We start from the raw sequence: 27,352 nt of genomic DNA on the forward strand, positions 1-27,352 counted from the left end.
TGAAATATCTGGAGGGACCAGCTCTGGCCATCAGCAAGGCACAACGCAAACTCTGTGAGGTTTTGGGGCCAGTATTAATCCTATTCGAGGATTGAGGTCCAGGCTAGCGACTCCAGGTTGGAAGTGAAAGTTCTGCAGCAGAGTTGTGAAGAACAGGAAAACTCGACCTTAGCTAGTACCTCACCAGCACACAGCCTCCGACCCGGAAAAGAACAGGGGATGGTCAGTCATACACAATCGCACACAGGCCAATCATAGACCACAAACTTCAAAACTCCTATTTCTTAAACGGGCGCTACCATTAACAATGTTAGGCAATTTAATTTGCAGTAGTATGTCTATTGTTCCATATATGAACATAACAGGAGCAGTTGGAGACCATTCGGCCCCTTGAGCCTGCTCTGCCATTCATGGCCAATGTTCAATCTCAACTTCACCTTCCCGCATTAACCCCATATCCATTGATTTCATTAGTACCCAAAAATCTATTAATCCCTGCCTTGAATACACTCAATGACTGAGCATCCACAGCTCTCCAGGGTTGAGAATTCCAAAGATATGCAACACTTTGAGTGAAAAAAGTCAGCCCTCATCTCAGCCTTAAATGGCTGATCCCTTATTCTGAGACTAGTTCTAGAATATCCAGCCAGTGGAAACATTCTACCAGCATTTACCCTGTCAAGCTTCTTAAGAATTTTATATGTTTCAATGGGAACATCTCTCATTCTTCCTAATATTAGGGAATGTAACCCCTAATCTACTCATTCAAGGAATCAGTCTAGTGATTCTTTCTCTAAGACAAGTACATCCTTCCTTAGGTAATTGGAGCAATTGTGGTATGGTGGTAATGTTACTGGTATAGTAATACAGAGACCTGGTTAATGTTCTGGTGACATGGGTTCAAATTACCTCCACGACAGCTGGTGGAATTTAAGTTTGATCAATAAATCTGGAATATAAACTAGTTTCAGTGACGGTGACCATGACAATGATCATCAGTTGTTGGTTTTTTTTTTGCTTATTGTATGAAGAAAGGTTGAACAGGTTGGGCTTTAGAAGAATGACAGGTGACCTTGTTTGAAGCATTCAAGATTATAAGGGAACTTGATGGGATGGATACCCAGAGGATGTTTCCTCTTATGGGGGAGACTAAAACTAGGGGACACATTTTAAGAATAAGAGGTCTACCTTTTAAGGCAGAGATGAGAATTTTTTCTCTCAGGGGCTCGTTAGTCTGCAGAATTATTTTCCCCAGAGAGCAGTGGAGGCTGGATCTTTAAATTTATTCATGGATGAGTTAGATAGATTTTTGATAGATAAGGATTATGGGGGTGGTTGTGGGGGGGTGGTTGGGGGGGTTGAGGGGGTGTTGGGGGTGTGGTGGGGTTGGGGGTGTTGTGGGGGTGGGGGGTGGGGAGGTTAGCGGCAGACAGGAAAGTGGAGTTAAGGCCAAAATCAGATCAGGCATGATCATATTGAATGGCGGAGCAGGCTCGAAGGCCAAATGGCCTCTTCCTGTTCCTCAGTCCCAAGTAAGGAAACCAAAACTATACACTACTCCAGATGTGGTCTCACTAAATGCTGACATAATAGCAATATCTTGGCACTTGTTACTATTTAATACTATTCGTTGACATATATGTTATAGCCTTTTTATTCTGATTTCTGGGCTGCTGTAAACACAAAGGCCATCCAGCAGCAACTATTTCCTCTGAACTACAATGTGAAGCAATTTAAATAATGAATGAATACGACAGCTTAGTGTTACCAGTGTTACTGTCATGAACTGATGACAGCTTGAATGCTGTAGATTTAGAGACATAAAATTGTCTCAAATATGACTATTCCTATTTGGTTTTAATAACTGTTTGTATCCTCGTGTGTTGTATCTTGGTGTTGTTTTGAAACATAACATTAGTTGTGATTGACTGTCCCAACAGATGCTGTGTGCGATGCTGAGCTTATGATGTTATGTTCAATGCTTGAGCTACCCTAAGTACAGATGAACATATGAGTTAGGATCAGGAGTAGGCCATTTGCCCCTCAAGCCTGCTCTGCCATTCAACAAGATCATTGCTGATCTGATTGCCTCTACTCCACTTTCCTTCCTATCCCCGATAACCTTTGACTCCCTTGTTAGTCAAGAATCTGTCTAATTCGGCCTTCAAATTCACTGCTCTCTGGGGAGGAGAGTTCCACAGACTCATGACCTTCTGAGAGAAAAATATTCTCATCTACGTCTTAAATGGGAGACCCCTTATTTTTAAACTGAACTTGTTCTGGTCGCTCCCACAAGATGGGACGTCCTTTTAGCATGCATCCCCTCAACCTCCTTTAGGGTCTTATATGTTTCAGTAACATCACCTCTCATTCTTCTGAACTCCAGTGCACACAGGGTTAAACTTGCCCTTGTTTTATGAACAGTAAGGGTTCATCTGGGCTTTGAACCCAGGACCTCTTGCATAGTCATTCACAGAATTCCCTAAGCAAGAACCATATCCCTATACCAATGAGCCACTGAGCATTGTTAGTATTAGTTCCTAATACTTGTTCCTTGCCTAGGTCACTATCCTGTGAATTCTGTTGAGAGGTCTGTACGCATAAAGGTTGGACCAGGGAGTCATCAGACTTGGCCCTCCTTAAACACAGCCAACTGAAACTGAGGGCTGAACCTTTGTTCCAGGGTCAGGACTCTGACGTCGGGACCATTTGCATGTCCTGACTGCATTCCGCCTCTCTGTCGGATGTCCGATGCTATTTTGAATGAGGTGGGCAATTAGCCTCCCTGCTGGCACTTCACCACCCATTACAAGAGTCACCCAAGTGAACCACAAAGTGAAACGACCAACGCAGCGTCGTCCGCACACAGCCCCTCCTCAAGGGTGCTCCCCCCTCGCTATGGCTGAGGGGGAAGTGGAGACAGGCTGCTTGCTTGTGTCTGCATGCGGCTGCAATGCCCATGGTTCCCGTTCTCGACTGCATCGATATGATCTCGATAGTCGCAGCACTCCACCAGCATGCGAGAAACTCTTGAGGGGGTGTACTGGAGTATGCCCCTTCTGAAGAGTCAAGAAACTGGAACTGCATCTTCAGGAGCCTGATGGTCTGCACAGTGGTGGCCCTTGTGCTGAGAAAAAAGCAGTTGTAGCATCTCCTGTACCTCCAGGGTTGTGTACAGGTGCCAATAGCAACTTCTTCAGCGGATTGCCCTTGGTCAGATGGTCAGCCATACAGACAGCTTCTCAAGTGGCATTAATTCATACTGATAAATGCCCTTGGCTGCTCCACCAGGGCCTCGATGGCCACACGGAGGCAGTCAACAACCCCCTTTCCCTTGGGGGATTCCTGCCTTGGAGGTAAAGCTCACGGCCCTCTGGGCATGAGTGGCCCCATCTATCTGGAATTCAGTGTACTACAATGCCCTCTGTTACAGGGGATCCATTACTTGCCTCGTGCCATCTGCAATGGCCACCTGCAATATGCCACACAGGCCCGCTGTCGCCCCTATAAACAACCCAGAGACAAAGAAGTTCAATGCCAATGTCACTCTCATGGCTATTGGCAAGGCGTGCCCACATGACTGTCGAGGTCTGAAGTCCTCCTTGCGAGGGCACACAAATCATAAACCATTTGACTCGATTGTCACAGCCTCCGATGACAGTACTGTTCCTACAAACACAGGAAGCTTTGGCGGTGGACCCTATGGTGAATGGAGCGCCACAGGGCCTTCTCTGCTCTTTGGGCATCACCTCTGCATCCCTCTGTACTGAGGGGCTGCGTTTGCTGTCATTGCACCTCATCACCCTATCCATCCACCCATAATTAGCAATAGGTAATGAGGTGCTGTAGGCATCACGCTCTCTCTTTTCACTGCAATTCTGTGTGCTGTTAGGGGGAAATAAAGGAATACAGTAATGGTCAAGGGACTTGACTTAAAATATCCCAGCATGCAAAATCACAATTGCTAAGTAGTTAACAATTAAAGTTCAGGCTGGAACAGAGTGCTGAACCTTGCACCTTCTCAGGGCTTGAGAGCATCAGCAAGGCCATATTAGACGGAGAAGAATGTAAATATGATAGATTGGGAGTTTTGGGAGTTAGACTGGAGTCAGAGGATGGCAATAACATAGATTAAGTGTGCTCTTCAACTGATAGGGGAAGGTCAGATGGTCCCAGCTTAGATAGGAAAGCAGGTCTCTGCCTGGGTGAAGGTGGGCTCAGATGATGCATGTACCTTTGTATCAGAGACTTGTCTGTTTAATGTAAACCTATATGTTGATGAGATTGAAATCTGGAAACTGTTCTTGTACTTGACCAATAATGTATAAATGTGATGAACACTTGTGGTTTAGCAGAGTACTGTCTCAAGCTGCATTGAGATGGTGCCCTCCTTGCAATTGCTCGAATAAACAATCGTAACATGTACCTGAATCTCCTGTGGTCCGTTCATCAGAGACAGCACAACAGTGCCACTATCATTCTTCCCTCTGTCCTGTTTCTGATGTTGTCTACCGATCCAATCTTTCTCCCTGGCACCACTTATCATCAACTCAAGAGTAGCTGAGTCCCATGCCCATGGGTGGCCTCACTTGCCACCAGCTGTATGGGAATGGCTGCTCAAACCATTGCACCCACCCCCTCTTGCCCCTCCACCCTGACTCCTGTAGCTGCACTCTACCACAATTGCCCCAGTGCCTCCACATCTGAAACACTGCATGAGTTCTGGCCACACACTGAGCACTGTATGCCAAAGCAAGAACACCTCTCTGTTCGCTCAACCATTTATGGAGCACACCACCATCATCTCAAAGGCAATTAGGGATGGGTGACACATGCTGGCCTAGCCATCGACACTCCTATCACATGAACAAATATATATATATATATTCCTCCAGTTGCCATACTAGGATTTGAATTCATATCCCTGGATCATTAGTCCAGGCCTCTTGATTACTCCTCGTCCTGCAATATTACCATAATGCTACCATCGCCCCTCTTTGGACACTCTGCTGATGCAGTGTGTTTCCCATGCATCTCCTTGAAAATCTCGTAAAACCCCATCAGAAGCTCTCTTGGTAACCGCCACAATTGTTTACCCGCCACTTTCGGGTACCCTTCCACAACCTCAATAAGACATCACCACCAAAACCGCTGGGAAGAGGAATGTGTTGCGAAACTGGCAGGCTCCTCAGTGATGCAAAATTGGTGGTATATCACCCTCCGTAATCCCTTCCTCCACGGGAATAAAATCCAGCCCTGAGTGTACATACGGAAAATGTGAACTATTCTAAGCAAAAGTATCAAGAGCACTGATGGAGCTGCACCCAACCAGTCAGGAGAAGTGTTCAGAAACGAAAAGGGAATTCCTCCATCTATGTGGTAGTGACAGAGAAAGGCTTCAAAATTAATTAACTCAAAAAGGCATTCGAAAAGATCATGACCTGGAGCTGAAAAGGTTTCACTAGTGTTCAAGGTGGAGGAAGCTCACCTACAGAGGTGCTCAATTAGAATTCTTATAACCTAGGCCAAATGATATCTGATTATGGAATTTTTGAGGTTGCTGCTAAATAAAAATTGTTCTCGACGGTGTCCAATTGTACCACCTTGAGAAGTGAAAATATTTTACCAAGGAATCCATGATCCTCTCATCCATTGCCTGCAGAGAAAGGCATGAAGGCGTCTCTTTTCACAAACTTCGTTTCAGCATCCAGGAAGTGAACCGGGTTAAACTCATTAGGTTTTTTCCATTGAGTTTTATCGTACAACACCAAGGTCAGTACAGTAATCAGATAAGGTCCCTGAAAATAAGCAAAACAATTCTGACTTTGTGCCTGACTTCGATGGAGAGGGAAATCAGGTGAGCTGTAAAACCAGTGTTGTACGTGATCCTAAGGTAAAAGCAAAGTACTGTGGATGCTGGAAACCTGAAACAAAAACAGGAAAACAGAGCTCTGAAGAAGGGTCACACGGACTCGAAACATTAACTTTGTTTTTCTCTCTCCACAGATGCTGTCAGACCTGCTGAGTTTTCCAGCATTTTCTGGATTTGTACCTGACCCCGTTCGTTTCTAGTGGACAAGTTAGTTTATAATTGTCTCCACAATGTTGTTAAATGTAATGGGTCATCCCCTACCATTAAAAATACAATTCCTGACTTAATAATATCCACATTGCTCCTTTTATCAATTAGTTTCTCTTCTAATTCTGTCCCTGCTTTTATTTAGAAAGTACTTTCTCATTACAATATTCCACAAATTGTGAAATTTGCACAGCATTTGTCTAGTTAAAATCTATCTTTGGAATGAAATATCCTCCAACGTGCATGCCCATGGTTGTTGAATGAGGAAGGTTCAAGGGGAGAATGTTGGCAAACCCCTGGATTTCATGTATCACCGCGTCAGTGTAGGGCATGAGTTTCCTGTCTTCTATTCTAGGGAATCTTCCATCTCCTATCACTTGATCAATTTCTTCCTGAACTTTCTCTGAAATAGAAAAGCCTGGAATGGAGCAAGTGTCGGGAAGGTATGGGCTGGAAAAATTTGCCTTGGTCAGTAACACAAAATGAGCGCTATCGAAGCAAGTGCCTGTTATGTTACCCACTCAAAATTCAGCTTCCACCAACTTCAAAAGACCCAAAAATCAAGCGGCCATAACCAGCGGCTGATGTGATACTGCCCATTGAGTGCTGCACTACAAGATAAATTTTATGATTTGCTCGTGAAGATAATTAGGGGACACCTCGAAAATAATTCAATGCCACCATAACTATTATTATTTATTAAGGCTCAGAAGACTGATTGAAAATTCATATTTGGCTAATCTAAATCAGAGAATTTCTGTATTCCAGTATTCCAATACAGTCAATACTATGGGAAATGTTCTGTTTGATTTTGAGTCTATGCGATATCATTGTGACCTTGATTGTTTTCGGTCCTTAAACCATTTTTAAAAATCCAATTAGACACTGACCTTACATGGAATAGGAGGGTCAGCATCCAATGGATAAAAAACATTGGCTCATTGATAGAAAACAACGAGTTGTGATAGATGATTGTTTTTCAGACTGGAGGAAGGTAGACAGCAGTGTTCTCCAAGGGTCAGTGCCACGAACACTGCTTTTTTTGCTATATGTAAATGACTTGGATCACGGAATGCAGAGTAGAATTTCAAAATTTGCTGATGACACCAAACCTCAAGGAGTGGCAAACATGACATACAGAATGGACAGACAAGCGGCAGATGGAATTTAATATAGCATAGAGAATTGTGAGGGGATGCATTTTGACTAAAGGTTAGGGAGAAGCAATATAGGCTTAATTTTCTTTCTTTCATGGGGCATGGACTTCGCTGGCTAGGCCAGCATTTTTATTGCCCATCACTAATTGCCCTTGAGAAGGTGGTGGTGAACTGCCTTCTTGAACCACTGCAGTCCATGTGGTGTAGGTGCACAGTGTTGTTTCTGGCACAGTTTTAAAAGGTGTGCAGGAAAAAAGGAACCTGGGGGTTGGATGTATGTGCATCAATTTTTGAAGGTAGTAGGACATATTGAGAGAATGGTTAGAAAATCACATGGGATCTGGGGCTTCATAAATAGAAGCATTGAGCACAAAAGCAGAGAAGTTATGTTGAATCTTTATAAAGCTCCGGTTAGGCCCAAACTAGAATACTGCATCCAGTTTTCGTCGCCATGCTTTAGGAAAGATGTGTTGCGAGGAAGAGATATATCAGAATGTTTCCAGGGATAAGGGATTTCAGTTACAAGGCTAGGAAGTGTACAACAGATGGAGAAATTTTTTCTCTCAGAGGGTAGAGTTTGGAACTCCTTCCTCAAAAGGCGGTGGAAGCAGAGTTTTTGAATGTTTTTAGGCTTAAGAGATCAACAAGAGGGTGAAAGAATTATCAGGAGTAGGCGGGAGGTTACAATCAGATCAGCCATGATCTTATTGATAGGCAGAGCAGGCTCAAGGGGCCGAGTGGCCCACTCCTGCTCCTAATTCGTATGACAGGTATCACGAAAGTACACTGATTCTCATAATATTATCGTGATCTAGTGTAAAAGTAGGTTGATACCTACTTTGGATAGTTTCCGTGCCTGTGTGTGTGTGGAATTTAATTGAATTGGGGAAAGCTGGCCTGGAGGTTTTGACTCTTCAAAAGAAGCTAGGTTTGAAATGCTAAATACATAAACATGGCTGAAGCCGTAGAGTGTGAGATGAGGAGAATTTGCATTTTTAGATAAATTAGGGTAGTTTGAATCTCAAAGGATGTTACACCTAACCAGAGAAGCAAGGCCAAGCAGTGTGTTTATTTTTCCCAAAGGTTACTGATAATACTAGCATCATGAAATGATTTATATTATGAGAAAGATAAAGTTCCAAAGACATATGGGAACAATGGGATTTACTTTAAAAGGGAGAAACATGTATAAATGAGATTGAAGCTATGTGTCAGGGAAGGCATTGTAAGATTTACCAGAAGTGCGAAAAGCCTCCAGTATTTGTGCATCAAGCCTGCTGTCTACAGAAACTGAAGCTGGGAAAAGCCACTTTGAACTCTACTGCCCAGAGTATTGTGTTGACTTGCTTGGATCTGTTTAATTCTATTTATTTTTACCTTTGCCTTAATGGGGATGTAACTAGAAGCCAGGTTAATTAGGGGTTTTAGGAATTATTATAGTAGTAACCTGTAGACCTAAATATGTGCTTGAAATCTTTCCTTTTGTGAATGAAGGTTTAATTTAGTTTTCTAAAAAATCTCTAAAGACTTGGTGGACTTATTACTTCTGAATTCAGGGCATGGATCTCGAAATAAAGTACAAATTGAAAAACATTGCGACCGTGAGATCAAGTTTCCCTCATGGATTTGATCCACCTGCCGCGTCATAACACAGGTTTGGATAATGTATCTAGCAGATACAATTGAAGGTTTTGTGCAAGGGATGCAGTGGGAATGTGAGGAGGAACTCAGCGAGTGGTATTGACCTTGAACTTGCTGCCCGCAAGGGTGGTGGAAGTGAAAACAAGAAATGATTTCAAAAGGGAATTGGATAGGCCCTTGAAGGAAATAAGCTGGCAGGGCTTCAGGGAATGAGTTGCGGAGTAGAATTGACTGGATTTCTCTGTGGGAGGCTGGCATGGATTCAATGAGCCGAATGGAATCTTTCCATGCTGTAAATGACTCAATGGCCCAGATTATTAGTTTGGCAAGGTTTCCCATCCCACCATTCAAAGAGTTGGTGGTGAATACATACCTGCCTAGAATGGCTGCCTTCAGCCATTTAACGCTCAAAGGAGTGTTAATTGACTGGAGATGGGACTTCTGCTTGGTTGGAAGTCCCACCTCAGAGAGCAGTCGGTCAATTGATTGGCCCACTTGGGAGGAAGGCCCTTCTTAGAGAGCTGCTGGGCAATTGCTCGGCCTGGCAGCACCAAAAGCTGAAGTGGACAAGACTTGGATTACAAGCAGTCCCCCAAATCTAAGTCCCAGGGTCTACAATCAGGTGAATGTGTGTATCTCAGGGTGAGGAAGGAGGGAGGTGTTTGGGTGGGGCTGGGGGTTGGTGGTGGGTGTGTTAGTGGAAAAGCCAGAAGTGGGAGTGAGCGCATGCAGAGGCCAGATCTTGTGGGAGATGTTGAAAGGATGCTGTTGATGGAGGCATCCACTGCCACTGCCCCACCCCACTTACAGAACCAGGTCACTTTCTGGGCTTCTGAACTTCCCTGAGCTACTTCTATCAGCCTGAAAATTGAGGCTGGGTGGGAAACGGGCATTAAGTGGTCATTAATTGACCACTCAAGGGCCTCAATCTGGTCAAGGGTGGGACTAGGCCTAACCCATCCCACTGTAAAATTGTGGAGATGCCAGAGCAGGCGGAAGTCCAGAGAGAAGGCTATCTGAGGAATTAAACGCATTCCCAGCCCTCACAAACCACATTGCTAAAGCTTGGGGCAGCCGCTGCAAAGGCGCAATGGGGAAGGGTCACTGTCTAAGACCTTTCTGCCACAGTGCACTGAGGGGCTGGGAACTGTTGAGAGCTCCTTGGGCTGTACAGCTCGGAATGAATGTATGCAGTGAATACTAATTGTATTATAAATGTATTGAAGCACCTCAGAGTGCAACATGATGTATGTTGATAACTCCAATCCCATTGTCTGATTGTCTGTAATGACCAGATTGAAATGACTGTAATATTCACTGATTGTATTGATGCACCTTGTGATCCATGTGTAAAAGTTGAATCTGACTGTACTTTTGTGATCGTGATTTTGAAATTGTTTGGAATGTTCTTCCAAATATTTTATGAATAAAGTATATTTTTCAAAAAAGAAAACAAAAAACTGTGCAGTCTCAATCAATGGGTGGGAATCAGATAGCTTTCCTATTAAATCTGGAGTCAGGCAGGGCTGCCCTCTCTCCCCTGTCCTGTTTGTGTGTTGCATAGAACCCTTTGCTGAGTCCATCAGGAAGGATCCAGGCATAAGAGCAATGACAAGTGCAGGCAGTGGAGGCACTCAGGTCAAAGCCTCCCTGATGTTGCCGTCTTCTGCTTGGATTCGCTGTCGGCGTGCAGACTGATCCACATCTGCGACCACTTTCAGCCAAGGTAAGTCGTGGGAAGAGCAAGGCCATGTTCTTTGTGAACTGGGCTGACCGATCCTTTGTCCCCTTCACTGTCAGGGCTGACGGCCTGAAGGTGCTGGGGATATGGTTCAGAGGCTGCAAAGGCACAATGGGGAAAGGTCGCTATCTAAGACCTTTCTGCCACAGTGCACCGAGGGACTGGGAACTGTTGAGAGCCCCTCAGGCTTTACAGTTTAAAATGAATGTATGCAGTGAATACTAATTGTATTATAATTGTATTGAAGCACCTCAGAGTGCAACATGATGTACGTTGATAACTCCAATCCCGTTGTCTGTTTGTCTGCATTGAACATATTGAAATGACTGTAATATTCACTGATTGTATTGATGCACCTTGTGATCCATGTGTAAAAGTTGAATCTGATTGTACTTTTGTGATGGTGATTTTGAAATGTTTTGTAATGTTCTTCCAGATATTTTATGACTAAAGTATATTTTTCAAAAAAAAATCATGTCTGGAATGTCAGTGCAGTTCAAAATATCAAACACTAAACCCCCAATACAGTACTGTGCAAAGCATGTGGATTGTTACTGAGATTCTGTCTGTGATTTTTAGTGATGCCAGTATGGATTGTATAATCTGTGCGTGTGTGTGTGTGTTTGTGTGCGTGTGTCTGTGTGTGTGTGTGTGTGTGTGTGTGTCTGAGTGTTGCTGGTCCCATAATGTAACGCAAATGTCTCCTCGCAGCCTCTCAGCACATCACTGCCCCCTTTCTAAAGCATCTCATGGCCTCCTGGCGCTTTCTGGATTGTCTCGATAAGACATTGAAAGAGTTAGAGTTAAACACAATCTCATTTCCTCCTCCATTTTAAACATGCTGGTCATTTCACTGATGTCCATGTGGAATGTCACTAATGTTGTGGCCATGTATACCCTGATTGTACAGAAGTGTGTGTCAGTAGGTGGAGGTGTGTCTGTGTCTCTTTCAATTTCTGCTCCTGTAAATTAAGTGATTTGAGACGTTTCTTCTTTTTTCAGAAAAATATACTTTATTCATAAACTATCTGGAAGAACATTGCAAAACATTTCTAAATGGCCATCACAAAAAGTACAATCATTTTCAACTTTTACACATGGATCATGAGGTGTTTCCATACAATCAATGAATATTACAGTCATTTCAATATGGTCATTACAGTCAGACAGTGCAATGGTATTGGAGTCATCAGCATACATCATGTTGCACTCTGAGGTGCTTCAATACAATTATAATACAATTAATATTCAATGCAAACATTTATTGTTGGCTGTACAGCCCGAGGGGTCTATACTCTTCCCAGCCCCTCGGTGCACTGTGTCAGAAAGGTCTTAGACAGCGACCTTTCCCCACTGCGCCTTTGTGGCGGCTGCCCCAAGCTTTAGTGCGTCCCTCAGCACATAGTCCTGGTCTTCGGAATGTGCCAGTCTGCAACAGTCGGTCGGGGACAACTCTTTGCGCTGGAAAACCAACAAGTTTTAGGCAGACCAAAGAGTGTCTTTCACTGAGTTGATGATCCTCCAGCTGTAGTTGATGTTTGTCTCGGTGTGTGTCCCTGGGAACAGCCCGTAGAGCAGAGTCCTGTGTCACAGAACTGCTCGGGATGACCCTCGACAGAAACCACTGCATCTCTCTCCAGACCTTCTTTGCAAAGGCACAATCCACAAGGAGGTGAACAACGGTCTCATCCCCTCCACAGCCACCTCAAGGACAATGTGCAGAGGGGGTGAGACTCCTGGCGTGTAGGAAGGATCTGACGGGGAGGGCCTTTCTCACCACCAGCCAAGCTACGTCTTGGTGCTTGTTGGAAAGTTCTGGCAATGAGGCATTCTGCCAAATGACTTTGACAGTCTGCTCGGGGAACCATCCCACAGGATCTCCCTCTCCTTTTCTCGCAGGGCCTCTAAGACGTTACGTGCCGACCACTGCCTGACGGACTTGTGGTCAAAGATGTTTCTCTGCATAAATTTTCCCACGAGAGACAGGTGGTACAGCACGGTCCAACTACTTGGAGCGTTCCGCGGCAGCATGGCCAGACTCATCCTTCACAACACCGGGGACAGGTAGAACCTTAGCACGTAGTGACACTTTCATTATGTTAAAGGTGCAATATGGATAAAAGTTGTTGCTACATGTGTGCCTTGTGTTTTTCTGTGCTGTGTGTCAATCCCTATTTATGTGTGTGCCTGTGTGCTGTGTGACTATCTCTGTTTGTGTGTGTCTGTGTGTGTGCTGTGTGTCTCTCTCTATTAATGTGTGTGTGTCTGTGTGCTGTGTGTCTCTCTCTATTTATGTGTGTGTCTGTGTGCTGTGTGTCTCTCTCTATTAATGTGTGTGTATCTGTGTGCTGTGTGTCTCCCTCTATTGTGTGTGTGTCTGTGTGCTGTGTGTCTCTCTCTATTAATGTGTGTGTATCTGTGTGCTGTGTACCTCCCTCTACTGTGTGTGTGTCTGTGTGCTGTGTGTCTCTATTAATGTGGGTGTGTCTGCGTGCTGTTTATCTCTGTTTATTTGTGTGCCTGTGTGCTGCATGTCTATCTGTTTACGTGTCTCTGTGCTGTCTCTATCTCTGTCTATGGGTGTGTGCTGTGTCTGTGTGTGTGTGTGTGTGTGTGCGTTTGTGTCTATGTTTGTTTATGTGTGTATATGTGTCTGTGTGCTTTATGTCTATCTGTGTGAGTGTGTGTGTCAGTGTGTGTGTGTATCTATCTTTATTTATGTGTGTGTGTATGTGCCTGTGTCTATCTCTGTTTATTTGTGTGTCTGTGTGCTGTGTGTCTAACTGTTTATGTGTCTGTGTGCTGTATGTATCTCTGCTTATGTGTGTTTGTTATGTCTATCTGTGTTTGTGTGTGTGTGTGCGTCTATCTTTGTTTATGTATGTGTGTATGTGTCTGTGTGCTGTCTATTTATTTGTGTGTCTGTATGCTGTGTGTCAATCCTGTATAATTGTGTTTCTGTGTCTAATTGTGTGTCTGTGTGTGTGTGCCTATCTCTGTTTATTTGTGTGTGTCTGTGAGCTGTTTATCCCTGTTTATGTGTCTGGGCGCAGTGTGTCTACCCCTCAGACACACTGCTGAGTCTGTGTGCTGAGTGACTATCTTTATTATGTGTGTCTGTGCCTGTGTGTGTGTTTGTGTGTCTCTGTCTGTCTGTCTGTCTCTGTCTGCCTAGGCTCTTTGCTTTTCAGTACTGGCCCCATAATGTATCCAGGGTCTGCTCACAGGTCTTCTCCCCCCTCCCAATAGGGAGTAAGATGGAATGATGCTGCTTTAAGATTCCTATAACCATATTACAGCTCATTTAAGACTGGATCTCAGATGAGGAGCCTGGCAATACAGAGGAGGTGGAGTGAAGTGAGATTTGGTAGAGAAGAATAAAGCTGGGTGATCTCAATCAATCCATATACATGTGGAAGTTACATGTACAGGAAATGAGAAGAGAAACCGCATGTACTTGGGGGGGGAAGAGAAACCACATGTACAGGGGGGAAGAGAAACTGCATGTACAGGGGGGAAGAGAAATCGCATGTACAGGGGAGAAAAGAAACTGCATGTACAGGGGAGAAGAGAAACCGCATATACAGGGGGGAAGAGAAACTGCATATACATGGGTGAAGAGAAACCGCATGTACAGGGGAGAAGAGAAACTGCATATACAGGGGGCAAGAGAAACCGCATGTACAGGGGAGAAGAGAAACCGCATGTACAGGGGAGAAGAGAAACCGCATATACAGGGGGGAAGAGAAAGCGCATGTACGGGGGGAAGAGAAACCGCATGTACAGGGGAGAAGAGAAACCGCATGTACAGGGAGGAAGAGAAACCGCATGGACAGGGGGGAAGAGAAACCGCATGTACAGGGGGGAAGAGAACCCGCATGTACAGGGGAGAAGAGAAACTGCATGTACAGGGGAGAAGAGAAACCGCATGTACAGGGAGGAAGAGAAACCGCATGGACAGGGGGGGAAGAGAAACTGCATGTACAGGGGGGAAGAGAACCCGCATGTACAGGGGGGAAGAGAACCCGCATGTACAGGGAGGAAGAGAAACCGCATGGACAGGGGGGAAGAGAAACCGCATGTACAGGGAGGAAGAGAAACCGCATGGACAGGGGGGGAAGAGAAACTGCATGTACAGGGGGGAAGAGAACCCGCATGTACAGGGGGGAAGAGAACCCGCATGTACAGGGGAGAAGAGAAACTGCATGTACAGGGGTGGGAAGGGAAATTATTGTTGGAGAGGTTCTGGCTCCGGTCAAATAGGTAAAACTTGGACCAAGTGGGGGAAATCTCACTGAGCTGGATGGCAGTGAAAGTGAATTAGAGAAAGGATGTTTCGCTGGGGCCACGTCAAAAGCTGCAGGAAGATGAAGGTCAGATATGCACCTTGACAGTCACAGAGGATGTCATTGCAACTTGGCTAGAAGCTGTTTCAGTGCTGGGGCAGAGTCGGAATCCTGATTGGACAGGTTCAAAAATGGACTTGCAGGAAGGATGCAGGAAGGATAGCAATGAAGCTGTGTTGTATTGGGTGTCAGGAAAATCACCTTCACATATTCAAATAATCCATCAAGACTGTCAGGATGACCTGGGCAATTATCCAAGAGGAGCAATGTCTTTAAGGTGAGATTTTCTCTGGTGCAATATGCCCTCCAGACAGGGATGGCTTATGGAGAGAACCACTCTTGACAAATTCCACCCCCCCCGCCCCCGTCATCCAGGCTTTCTTATTTAAATGCCAGGTAATGTGCTGATGTTCCTTGGAATAGCCCCTTAGTGCCCGTGCTGTCTCAGACTGATACATCACTAAGGGCTTAAACTTAAAATCTCCTGCAGCTTTTCCACCAACCAGAACCATCTGATGATCTTTGGCAGCTTTAAATTTTGGCGCCATCTTCTTCTCTTTGAAAAGGTACATTTCCTGTAGCACACGCTTCCCAATAAACCCCTGTCTCATCAACATTAAAAACTTCTTCTGGTGAGTAGCCTTCTTCAATGTCTGCCTTCAAACAGGCAGGTTGTTTATCAGAAGCTTCTCTATCATCACTAGTTGTTTCGCAGACATTTTAATGTCGTACAGATAGGAACGCCTCATGAAACACTGGACCATCCACGACTAGCATTGAAACTTTCTGACTGAGAACTCTCACCCTGCTCATTCTGTAAATCTTCATACAAGCTTTTGGCTATTGCTGGGACAACCATCAAACTAAGAGGCGCCTGGGTTGCTTTTGGACTTTGATTCAGACTGCCAATAGCTTTTCCATGTTCTCCATTATGCTGCTTCTAGTCTGACTCACCCTGCCAGCACTTTAAGGTGTGACACTTTCACTGCCAGGCTGATACTTTTACTTGCTTCCTTTGCAACAGCAGATTCCAGTTGTTGGTCATTCCTGACTCAGGTTTACGAGTGATTCCGAGTGATCACAGCACTAAATCACAAGCCCGACCCAAGGGGCTTTAAAATGGCTCCCCTGCCTAGCCTGTCGCAAATGGCTCTCACTGATTTTAAAATGGCTCTTGCCTCTCACAGCCTTGAACAAGGGCCAGGCTTGGGAGTCTCCAAAATTACTCAGACGATTGCAGAGTTAGCCTCCTGAAGGGCAAGTACTGCAACCTGTATTTATCACCAAAACAAGCCCTGAGACAAGGGAAGCAATTTTGCCTGTGTACAATGGCAAACATCTCTCTCTCTCTCTCTCTCTCTTTCCCTCCCTCCCTCTCTCCCTCCCTCTCTCTCTCACAGACTTCAAGGTGGTTTCTGTGCCTCAGGCAATCCTGAGGCTCCAAAATTGAAATTAGCTTGCAGAAGTCACAAAATGGGCCATTTTTCACATGAATGAGCTGCCCAGGGCTCAACACTTTTCTTGCAAAATAAAGAAACCTCTTAGTCTGGACATTCTTTCTTCAGGACATTGCAACAAAGTATTTTTTTAAATAGCCGAATTTCCCTCGATTGCAGGCAAGCACCTCACTTTCTTCACTATGTCGCCGATCGGGCCATGGGACCCGACATGAGACATCAGACCAACTTTAAACGACGAGCTGGTGCACAAAGTGACAATGGAAAAACAGAAATTTGGAGGTTAATTGAAGAAACAGGCCCCTAAAGAATAAACCACTTTAAAACAACACAACGTTAAGCGGGGTGGCTTAAAGCATCTGAGATGCTGAACTTTTTTGTTAATAAAGGAATAGTTCAAAAACAAGGCGATTATGCTAAAGGTTCACTGGTTAGATCCCACCTGGAGGGTTATGTTCAATTATGGGCACCACACTTCAGAAAGGACATACAGATACCCATCTAGATCTGCTCGAATAATGTATAAAAGACAAAGACTTTTTAAATAGCAATGCTCAAAAGGCCAGAACTGCAGGATCACTGTAACCTCGGTGGGGAGTGAGATGACGGTGGTTACAGAGGTAGAGAGGAGTGACACCTTGGAGGAATTCAAACACAAGGATGGGCATGTTAAAATCATGGTGCTGTCCAAGCCGGGAACCAAGCAGGTCAGTGAGCGCAGGGGCGATGGGTGAACATGGGCACCTGAGGTTCGGAGCAGTAGCCCCCCCTCTCTTACTTCTATATTTATTGGAGACCAAGCTGTTGTTCACAAAGGTAAATGCCACGGTTCCTAGGAGACCTTTCCTGTCACAAGAGACATAATTTTGATTTAAGACGTGACTCAAACACAACATGAGAAATCCTCATTGGAAGCATCATCCATGATGGAAGACGTGTTGGACTAAAATGCCTTCGTCTGAGGCAAACTCTCCAGGTTTCTTTAACGTTATAGAGTCACTTCCATTATTCTCAGTTAGCCTTTTTCCAGTGAGTCCATTGACGAGCCCAGTTTCTGGTTTCTTACTTGGCTGGATAATTATTCTGTCGAAGGGTCATGAGGACTCGAAACGTCAACTCTTTTCTTCTCCGCCGATGCTGCCAGACCTGCTGAGTTTTTCCAGGTAATTCTGTTTTTGTTTTGGATAATTATTAACTTCCTCACTGCACCCCTGGCCCTGTGTCCAGGTTTGCCTAACCCCATTAGAAAAGAATGATTAGCATTTCTCTAAAGGACTGTCACAGGACCACAGGACATCCTCAATACATGCAAAATAATTTTGAAGGTATCCGCCGTCAATGTGTATTTAAGGTCACGCTCAAGGCTGATGGTAAGGGAGCCAGCTTCCACCCTCCTTCCAGCTTCGCTAGCGGGGGAAGCCGTGGCTACCTTGTCTTCGTTGGGCAGCCCAAACTTTGTTGCTCATGCGGCAAATCTGGTCATGTGGCGATCAACTGCAGTGCCGTCCTCTGCAAGAACTGCAAATAGGAAGGGCACCAGACAAAGGACTGCAAACAGACCAAGTGCTGCAACCTGTGTGGCGAGGCAGGTCACCTCTACAGGAACTGCCCCAGACGCTGCCTCACTTATGCACAGGCAGCCAAAGCCAACGAGGGGAAAGCAGATGAAATGCTTTGTATCACTACTACCAAGGACACTTGCAACCCTCCAACCACCAAGGCCCCCAGTGAGAACAACGGGACAAAGGAGGACAGGGAGAGAGACAAGGTGGAAGAAAAGATTGAGGCAGCAGACAGCCAATCAACAGCACTGCTCCCTGAACCTCCCACTCCTCAGGAGAGCGAATCAATTGAGGAGGAGGAAGCAGCGGAAAATCAGCAAGGGGAGTGGCAGCTGGTGAAGAGAGCCAAAAGGAAGAAGGGGCTAAGAAGGGACCAAGCCACTTCCCAGACAAGTTGCAAGAGGCGTCTCCCATCCAACACGGATGACAAGGGCAGCTGCTCTTCGGACGGTGACTTCAACTGCATCATCGATGTGGCTGGACAATCTGGCAGGACCGACAGCAGATTGGACGCTACGTCCAGATCCCTGATGGAAACAGTTAAGGATGCCAAGCTGCACTACGTCTTCAGCAACCCTGCAGACGGAGCGCAGTGTAGACACACCTGGTCACGGCCAGACGGGTTCATCCGTTCCAGGATAGACTTCCTGTTTGTGTCCCATGCGATCGCAGTCAGATCCACCGACGTCAAGCCGGTGTTTTTCTCTGACCACTGCCTCCTACTGGTTGACTGTCACTTAGAGGAAGACAGAGGGGGGCATGGACGCTAAACATGCAACTACTGACCCCAGAGAACATTGAGGAGCTCAAGAGGTTGGAGAACCGTGAAACCTCACTTTGAGTCCCTGACACACTGGTGGGAAGCGATCAAGGGATTTTCATCCTCAAAGGTGTCCAGAAAGCTAGAAAGAAACAGAGGGAAATGTCCCGACTCCAGAAAAACATGCAGAACCTGCTCCGGCTGCAGTCGATGGGGCTCGATGTCAAGGAGGAACTCCAAGAGGTGAAGAGCCAGCAAGCCTCATTCTTTGCCTCAGAGGCCTCCAAGATCATCTTCCGTTCCAGAGTCCGCTCCGTGGAGCAGGATGAGACGTGCTCATGTTTCTTCTACCAAAAGGTACACACAGAGAGCTCTGTGATCAGCAGCTTGAAGGAAGAAGAAGGGCTCAGTAAAGTCATCACAGTCTGACATTTTGAGGATCAGCAATTCCTCTTATGCCGGATTGTATGACGTGAAGCCCACAGACAGCACGGCCTCCCTGTCCTTCCTGTCCTCTATCACGGAGGTCTTAGACGCGAGTACACAGGAAAGCCTGGACAAACCACTAACTCCTGACGAACTGACTAAGGCCCTTGGGTCCTTCGAGAAGAGTAAAACTCCCAGAAGCGACGGCTTGCCGGTGGAGTTGTATTCGGCTCTGTGGGACTGGATGGGCCCAGACCTGCTAGAAGTGTACGAGAGTATGCTTCTGGCCAGCAGCATGTCAGAATCCATGAGGAAAGACATCATCACCCTCATCTACAAGAACAAGGGGGAAAGGGAGGAAATTAGAAATTGGCGACCCATTTCACTGTTGAATGTGGCCTATAAGATTCTGTCCAAGGTCATCGCTAATCAGGTCAAGTCCGCTCTGGAATTGGTGATCCACCCTGACCAGACCTGCACTGTGCCGGGCAGGAAGATCTCTGACAGCCTCACGCTGCTCAGCGATACGATTGCCTATGTACAGGATAGGGGTGTGGATACCTGCCTCATCAGCCTGGATCAGGAGAAGGTCTTTGACAGAATATCGCACACCTACATGGTGGATGTGCTCTCCAAAATGGGGTTTGGGAAGGGAATTCGCAATTGGATCCAACTGCTCTACACTAATATCAGTAGCATTGTCTCAATCAATGGGTGGGAATCAGACAGCTTTCCGATTAAATCTGGAGTCAGGCAGGGTTGCCCTCTCTCCCCTATCCTGTTTGTTTGTTGCATAGAACCCTTTGCTGAGTCCATCAGGAAGGATCCGGGCATAAGAGGAGTGACGATCCCAGGCAGTGGAGGCACTCAGGTCAAAGTCTCCCTGTACATGGACGATGTCGCCGTCTTCTGCTCGGATCCGCTGTCGGTGCGCAGACTGATCCACATCTGCGACCAGTTCGAACTGGCCTCGGGAGCCAAGGTAAATCGTGGGAAGAGCAAGGCCATGTTCTTCGGGAACTGGGCTGACCGATTCTTTGTCCCCTTCACTGTCAGGGCTGACGGCCAGAAGGTGCTGGGGATATGGTTCAGAGGGACCAGGGCATGTGTTAGAAACTGGAAGGAGCGAGTGTCTATGGTGCAAAGAAAACTAGGCATGTGAGAGTGATGCTCCCTCTCCATTGTGGGTAGGTACCTGGTCATCAGGTGTGAGGCAGTCTCGCTGTTGCTGTACGTGGCGCAGATCTGGCCCATTCCACACTCCTGCGCAATGGCGATCAACCGAGCCATCTTTCACTTTATCTGGAGCTCGAAAATGGATCGTGTCTGCAGGGACGCGATGTACAAACCTCTAGATAAAGGGGGGAAAAATGTACCCAACATCACCCTTATCCTGATGGCCACCTTTGTGTGCAGCTGCATCAAGCTGTGTGTGGAACCTCGGTACGCAAACACCAAGTGTCACTACGTGCTGAGGTTCTACCTGTTACCTGAGACATGTAAACAGATAGACATGCAGCACACAGGCACACAAATGAACAGAGATAGACAGCACGCAGACACACACACAATAGAGAGAGACACACAGCACACAGATAGACACACACAGACAAACAGAGATAGTCACATAGCACACAGGCACACACATAAATAGGGATTGACACACAGCACAGAAACATACAAGGCACACACGTAGCAACAACTTTTATTCATATAGCACCTTTAACATAATGAAAGTGTCACTACGTGCCGTGGTTCTACCTGTCCCCAGTGTTGCGAAGGATGGGTCTGGCCACGCTGCCGCGGAACGCTCCAGGTAGTTGGACCGTGCTGTACCACCTGTCCCTCATGGAAAAATTTATGCAGAGAAACATCTTTGACCACAAGTCCATCAGGCAGTGGTCGGCACGTGACGTCTTAGAGGCCCTGCGGGAAAAGGAGAGGGTGGATCCTGTGGGATGGTTCCCCGAGCAGACTGTCAAAGTCATTTGGCAGAATGCCTCATCGCCAGAACTTTCCAACAAGCACCAAGATGTAGCTTGGCTGGTGATGAGAAAGGCCCTCCCCGTCAGAACCTTCCAACATGCCAGGAGTCTCACCCTCTCTGCACGTTGCCCTTGAGGTGGCTGTGGTGGGGACGAGACCGTTGTTCACCTTCTTGTGGATTGTGCCTTTGCAAAGAAGGTCTGGAGAGAGATGCAGTGGTTTCTGTCGAGGTTCATCCCGAGCAGTTCTGTGACACAGGACTCTGTGCTCTACGGGCTGTTCCCAGGGACACACACCGAGACAAACATCAACTGCAGCTGGAGGATCATCAACTCGGTGAAAGACGCTCTTTGGTCTGCCCAAAACTTGTCGGTATTCCAGCTCAAAGAGTTGTCCCCGACCGAGTGTTGCAGACTGGCACATTCCAAGGTCCAGGACCACGTGCTGAGGGACACACTAAAGCTTGGGGCAGCCACCGCAAAGGTGCAATGGGGAAAGGTCACTGTCTAAGACCTTTCTGCCACAGTGCACCGAGAGGCTGGGAAAGTTATGGACCCCTCAGGTTGTATGGCTCACATTAAATGTATGCAGTGAATACTAATTGTATTATAATTGTATTGAAGCATTTCAGAGTGCAACAGGATTCATTTTGAGCTGTACAGCTGGAGGGGCTCTCACAGTGTCCACACCCCTGTCCTGCATATAGGCAATCGTATCCCTGAGCAGCGCGAGGCTGTGAGAGATCTTCCTGCCCGGCACAGTGCAGGTCTGGTCAGGGTGGATCAAACAATGAAACTCCTGGCGTGTTGGAAGGATCTGACGGGGAGGGCCTTTCTCACCACCAGCCAAGCTACATCTTGGTGCTTGTTGGAAAGTTCTGGCGATGAGGCATTCTGCCAGATGACTTTGACAGTCTGCTCGGGGAACCATCCCACAGGATCCACCCTCTCCTTTTCCCTCAGGGCCTCTAAGACGTTACGTGCTGACCACTGCCTGATGGACTTGTGGTCAAAGCTGTTTCTCGGCATAAATTTTTCCACGAGGGACAGGTGGTATGGCACGGTCCAACTACTTGGAGCGTTCCGCGGCAGCGTGGCCAGACCCATCCTTTGCAACACTGGGGACAGGTAGAACCTCAGCACGTAGTGACACTTGGTGTTTGTATACCGAGGGTCTACACGCAGCTTGATGCAGCCACACACAAAGGTGGCCATCAGTATGAGGGCAATGTTGGGCACATTTTTCCCCCCTTTATCTAGAGGTTTGTACATCGCGTCCCTGCGGACACTATCCATTTTCACCTCCAGATAAAGCGAAATATGGCTCGGGTGATCGCCATCGCGCAGGAGTGTGGAATGGGCCAGACCTGCGCCACATACAGCAACAGCGAGACTGCCTCACACCTGATGACCAGGATCTTACCCACAATGGAGAGGGAGCATCGCTCCCACATGCCCAGTTTTCTTTGCAACATAGACACTCGCTCCTTCCCGTTTCTAACACATGCCCCGCTCCCTCCGAACCAGATCCCCAGCACCTTCAAGCCGTCAGCCCTGACAGTGAAAGGGACAAAGGATCGGTCAGCCCAGTTCTCAAAGAATATGGGCTCACTCTTCCCACGATTTACCTTGGCTCCCGAGGCCAGTTTGAAATGGTCACAGATGTGGATCAGTCTGTGCACCGACAGCGGATCCGAGCAGTAGACAGCGACATCGTCCATGTACAGGGAGACTTTGACCTGAGTGCCTCCACAGCCTGGGATCGTCACTCCTCTTATGCCCGGATCCTTCCTGATGGACTCAGCGAAGGGTGCTATGCAACACACAAACAGGATAGGTGAGAGAGGGCAGCCCTGCCTGACTCCAGATTTAATAGGAAAGCTATCTGATTCCCAACAATTGATTGAGACTGCACTACTGATGTTAGTGTAGAGCAGCTGGATCCAATTGCGAATGAGATAGACACAGCACACAGAAACATGTAAACAGATAGACATGCAGCACACAGGCACACAAATGAACAGAGATAGACAGCACGCAGACACACACACAATAGAGAGAGAGACAAACAGCACACAGATAGACACACACAGACAAACAGAGATAGTCACACAGCACACAGGCACACACATAAATAGGGATTGACACACAGCACAGAAACATACAAGGCACACACGTAGCAACAACTTTTATTCATATAGCACCTTTAACATAATGAAAGTGTCACTACATGCCGTGGTTCTACCTGTCCCCAGTGTTGCGAAGGATGGGTCTGGCCACGCTGCCGCGGAACGCTCCATGTAGTTGGACCATGCCATACCACCTGTCCCTCATGGAAAAATTTATGCAGAGAAACAGCTTTGACCACAAGTCCATCAGGCAGTGGTCGGCATGTAACGTCTTAGAGGCCCTGAGAGAAAAGGAGAGGGTAGATCCTGTGGGATGGTTCCCCGAGCAGACTGTCAAAGTCATTTGGCAGAATGCCTCATCGCCAGAACTTTCCAACAAGCACCAAGATGTAGCTTGGCTGGTGGTGAGAAAGGCCCTTCCCATCAGATCCTTCCAACACGCCAGGAGTCTCACCCCCTCTGCACGTTGCCCTTGAGGTGGCTGTGGTGGGGACAAGATCGTCGTTCACCTCCTTGTGGATTGTGCCTTTGCAAAGAAGGTCTGGAGAGAGATGCAGTAGTTTCTGTCGAGGTTCATCCCGAGCAGTTCTGTGACACAAGACTCTGTGCTCTACGGGCTGTTCCCAGGGACACACACCGAGACAAACATCAACTGCAGCTGGAGGATCATCAACTCAGTGAAAGACGCTCTTTGGTCTGCCCGAAACTTGTTGGTCTTCCAGCGCAAAGAGTTGTCCCCGACCGAGTGTTGCAGACTGGCACATTCCAAGGTCCAGGACAACGTGCTGAGGGATGCACTAAAGTTTGGGGCAGCCGCCGCAAAGGCACAATGGGGAAGGGTCGCTGTCTAAGACCTTTCTGACACAGTGCACCGAGGGACTGGGAACTGTTGAGAGCTCCTTGGGCTGTACAGCTCAAAATGAATGTCTGCATTGAATACTAATTGTATTATAATTGTATTGAAGCACCTCAGAGTGCAACATGATGTATGTTGATAACTCCAATCCCATTGTCTGATTGTCTATAATGACCATATTGAAATGGTTGTAATATTCATTGATTGTATTGAAGCACCTTGTGATAAATGTGTAAAAGTTGAATCTGACTGTACTTCTGTGATTGTGATTTTGAAATGTTTTGGAATGTTCTTCCAGATATTTTATGAAAAAAGTATATTTTTCAAAAAAAAGCAACATATTAATGAGCAAACAAGCAGCAAAACATTGCTTGAAACAAACCGTAAAGCATATATCCAGAAACAAACTAACAATTTATAAAATGGCCCCTGTTTCATTATAATGACATAAGGCACAGGATAATCATTTAAATGAAAGTAGAGCATATGCTTAAATTATCCACACGTATGTATTATAGTGGTATGGATACCCAAAGGGGAAAAAGACTTAAAAGGCTTTTTATTACACAACCTGATATTTGGTGCACAGGCTTGGGTGATCCAAGAGAAATTTTTGAATCCTGTAAACTTTTATAGGTAAAAAAACACTGAAGGACAGAGCCCATCAGAGGATACATTCATAGTGTGCAGCTGTCCTGTCAGCACAGTGAAAGACTGCTTCATTCTCTCTGAGGGGGAGTAAAACACGATAAGAGAGAAAGCAAGAATTTATACAGTGCCTTTCACAACCTCAGAATGCCCCGAAGTGCTGTACCCCAACCCCCAGCATGTTCCCTTACACTCATAGCAGGACTGCTCACCTCCAGGAGCACCTTCCAAACCCACGACTGCTACTATCTAGATGGATAAGGGCAGCAGACACATGGGAACACCACCACCTGGAAGTTCCCCTCCAAGCCACTCACCATCCTGACTTGGGAATATATCGCCGTTCCTTCATTGTCATTGGGTCAAAATCCTGGAACTCCGTCCCTAACAGCACTGTGGGTGTACCTACAGCACATGGACTGCAGCGGCTCAAGAAGGCAGTTCACCACCACCTTCTCAAGGGCAATTAGGGATGGGCAGCAAGTGCTGGCCTAGCCAGCGAAGTCCACATCCCGCGAATGACTAAGAGAAAACGCCCGATTAAGTAGTTTTAAAGAATCTGGCCGATCCCACTCCCCTGCTCGATCTCCTGTGAACCTCATGATAAGATCAGCCATCGCACATGTCTCCAAGCTACCAACTTTCAGAGTGAAAATTAGGTGAGAGTCAGGCTCAGCTACTGATTCATTTATCCTGAGTGCAAGGGCCAATTTCACTGCCCCCCACCCCCCACCCGCACCTCCCTCCACCCTCTGCCTCCATAGCCCTTCAATATCCGAAATAAAAACGGAAAATGCTGGAAAAACTCAGCAGGCCTGGCATCATCTGTGGAGAGAGAAACAGGAGTAGTGTTTCGAGTCCAACACGACTCTCCTTCAGAGTTGAGTTCGCAGACTTGAAACGTTAACTCTGTTTTTCTCTCTCCAATAGACACTGCCAGACCCGCTTTTTCCCCGCAGTTTCTGTCTTTATCTCAGGTTTCCAGCGTCGGCAGGATTTTGCTTTCATTTTATCCCCTCGACACCCATCGTTTCGCATTTATTCTCCCCCCCGCCCCACTCCAAAACATCGACTCGCAGCAGCTGGTTCTGGTAGGGAGAATATATAATACGTTAGGAAAATAGTGGGCCAAAGGAAAGGAAAGAATGCAACTGTTTTCGCACAGAGTTACTTTTATTCGCAAATACCCGTTGTATCTACAGCGTCACCTGCACATTTGAATCTCGAAACACGGTTCGAAGGGAACTTCACATGAACGAGTTAAAGCAGAGCAGTGCCGTCAGTGATGTTTTGAAACAAAAATAGAGAATAGAGCAGGTCAGGTAAAATGGGATAAAAACAAAAAAACTGCGGATGCTGGAAATCCAAAACAAAAACAGAATTACCTGGAAAAAGGGTCATGAGGACTCGAAACGTCAACTCTTTTCTTCTCCGCCGATGCTGCCAGACCTGCTGAGTTTTTCCAGGTAATTCTGTTTTTGTTTCAGGTAAAATGGGAGGTGGTCAGTGGTATTAATACAGCCAGGAAAGTGGAAAGGGGAGCCTGGTTTCTGCAGCTCTAACACCAAAGCTGCCCTGGAGAGTGGGTGAAACCCTGGCGGTGATTCACCATCCAACTCGCACACACGCGGGAGCTTTCCTGGTTCCGCAGCTTCTTCCACAGACTTTTGGTCGGGTCTTCCAAACTTAAACAACAGCTCCCTCTCCTGCCATCAAGAACACAAGAGAGGATTTTTTTTTTTATCTTTATTCTTACATGGATGTGTGTTTCACTGGCAAGCCCGGCATTGGTTGCCCATCTCCAATTGCACTTGAACTGTCTGGTTTGGTGGCCATTTTAGAGGTCAGTTTTAAGAGTTAAGAGAGAGAGAGAGAGAGTGTGCGTTGCAAAGAGTGTGTTACTGAGTGTGTGTTGCAGAGAGAGTGTCTAACAGAGAATGTGTGTTAGAGAGCATGTGTTGCAGAGAGAGTGTGTGTTACAGAGAATATATGTTACAGAGAGTGTGTTACAAAGAGTGTGTTTCAGAGAGCGTGTTTTAGAGTGTGTATTACAGAGTGTGTATTGCAGAGTGTCTAACAGAGAGTGTGTGTTGCAGTGTGTTACAAAGGGAGAGAGTGTGTTGCAGAGAGTGTTACAGAGAGTGTGTGTTGCAGTGTTAACAGAGAGAGAGTGTGTTACAGAGAGATTGTGTGTTGCAGAGGGAGTATTATAAAGAGAGAGTGTGTTGCAAAGAGTGTAACAGAGAGAGTGTGTGTTACAGGGTCAGTGTGTTACAGAGTGTGTATTACAGCAAGTGTGCACTACAGAGATAGCATGTGCCACAGAGAGAGCGTGTGCTACAGAGAAAGCGTGTGCTACAGAGAGAGTGTGTGCTACAGAGTGTATTACAGAGACAGTGTGTTACGGAGAGTTTGCGCTACAGAGAGTGCGTGTTGCAGAGACAGTGGGTGGAATTGTCCCAGATTTGCACTAAGTGTGGTAGCTACAATGGCAGCTCTTCACGTTGCATGATTCCAAACCCACCCCATTAATTATGCATTCCCGGGAAACACGCTGTCTCCATG

The 27,352-nt window shown here is 46.5% G+C and overlaps 1 pseudogene; it reads right to left on the reverse strand.

Moving 5' to 3' along the window:
• Positions 1 to 30: 30 nt before the first annotated feature.
• Positions 31 to 26,623, reverse strand: LOC121291274 (annotated as a pseudogene).
• Positions 26,624 to 27,352: the final 729 nt, after the last annotated feature.

This window comes from Carcharodon carcharias, chromosome 19 (genome assembly GCF_017639515.1).
Source record: "Carcharodon carcharias isolate sCarCar2 chromosome 19, sCarCar2.pri, whole genome shotgun sequence".
NCBI lineage: Eukaryota > Metazoa > Chordata > Chondrichthyes > Lamniformes > Lamnidae > Carcharodon > Carcharodon carcharias.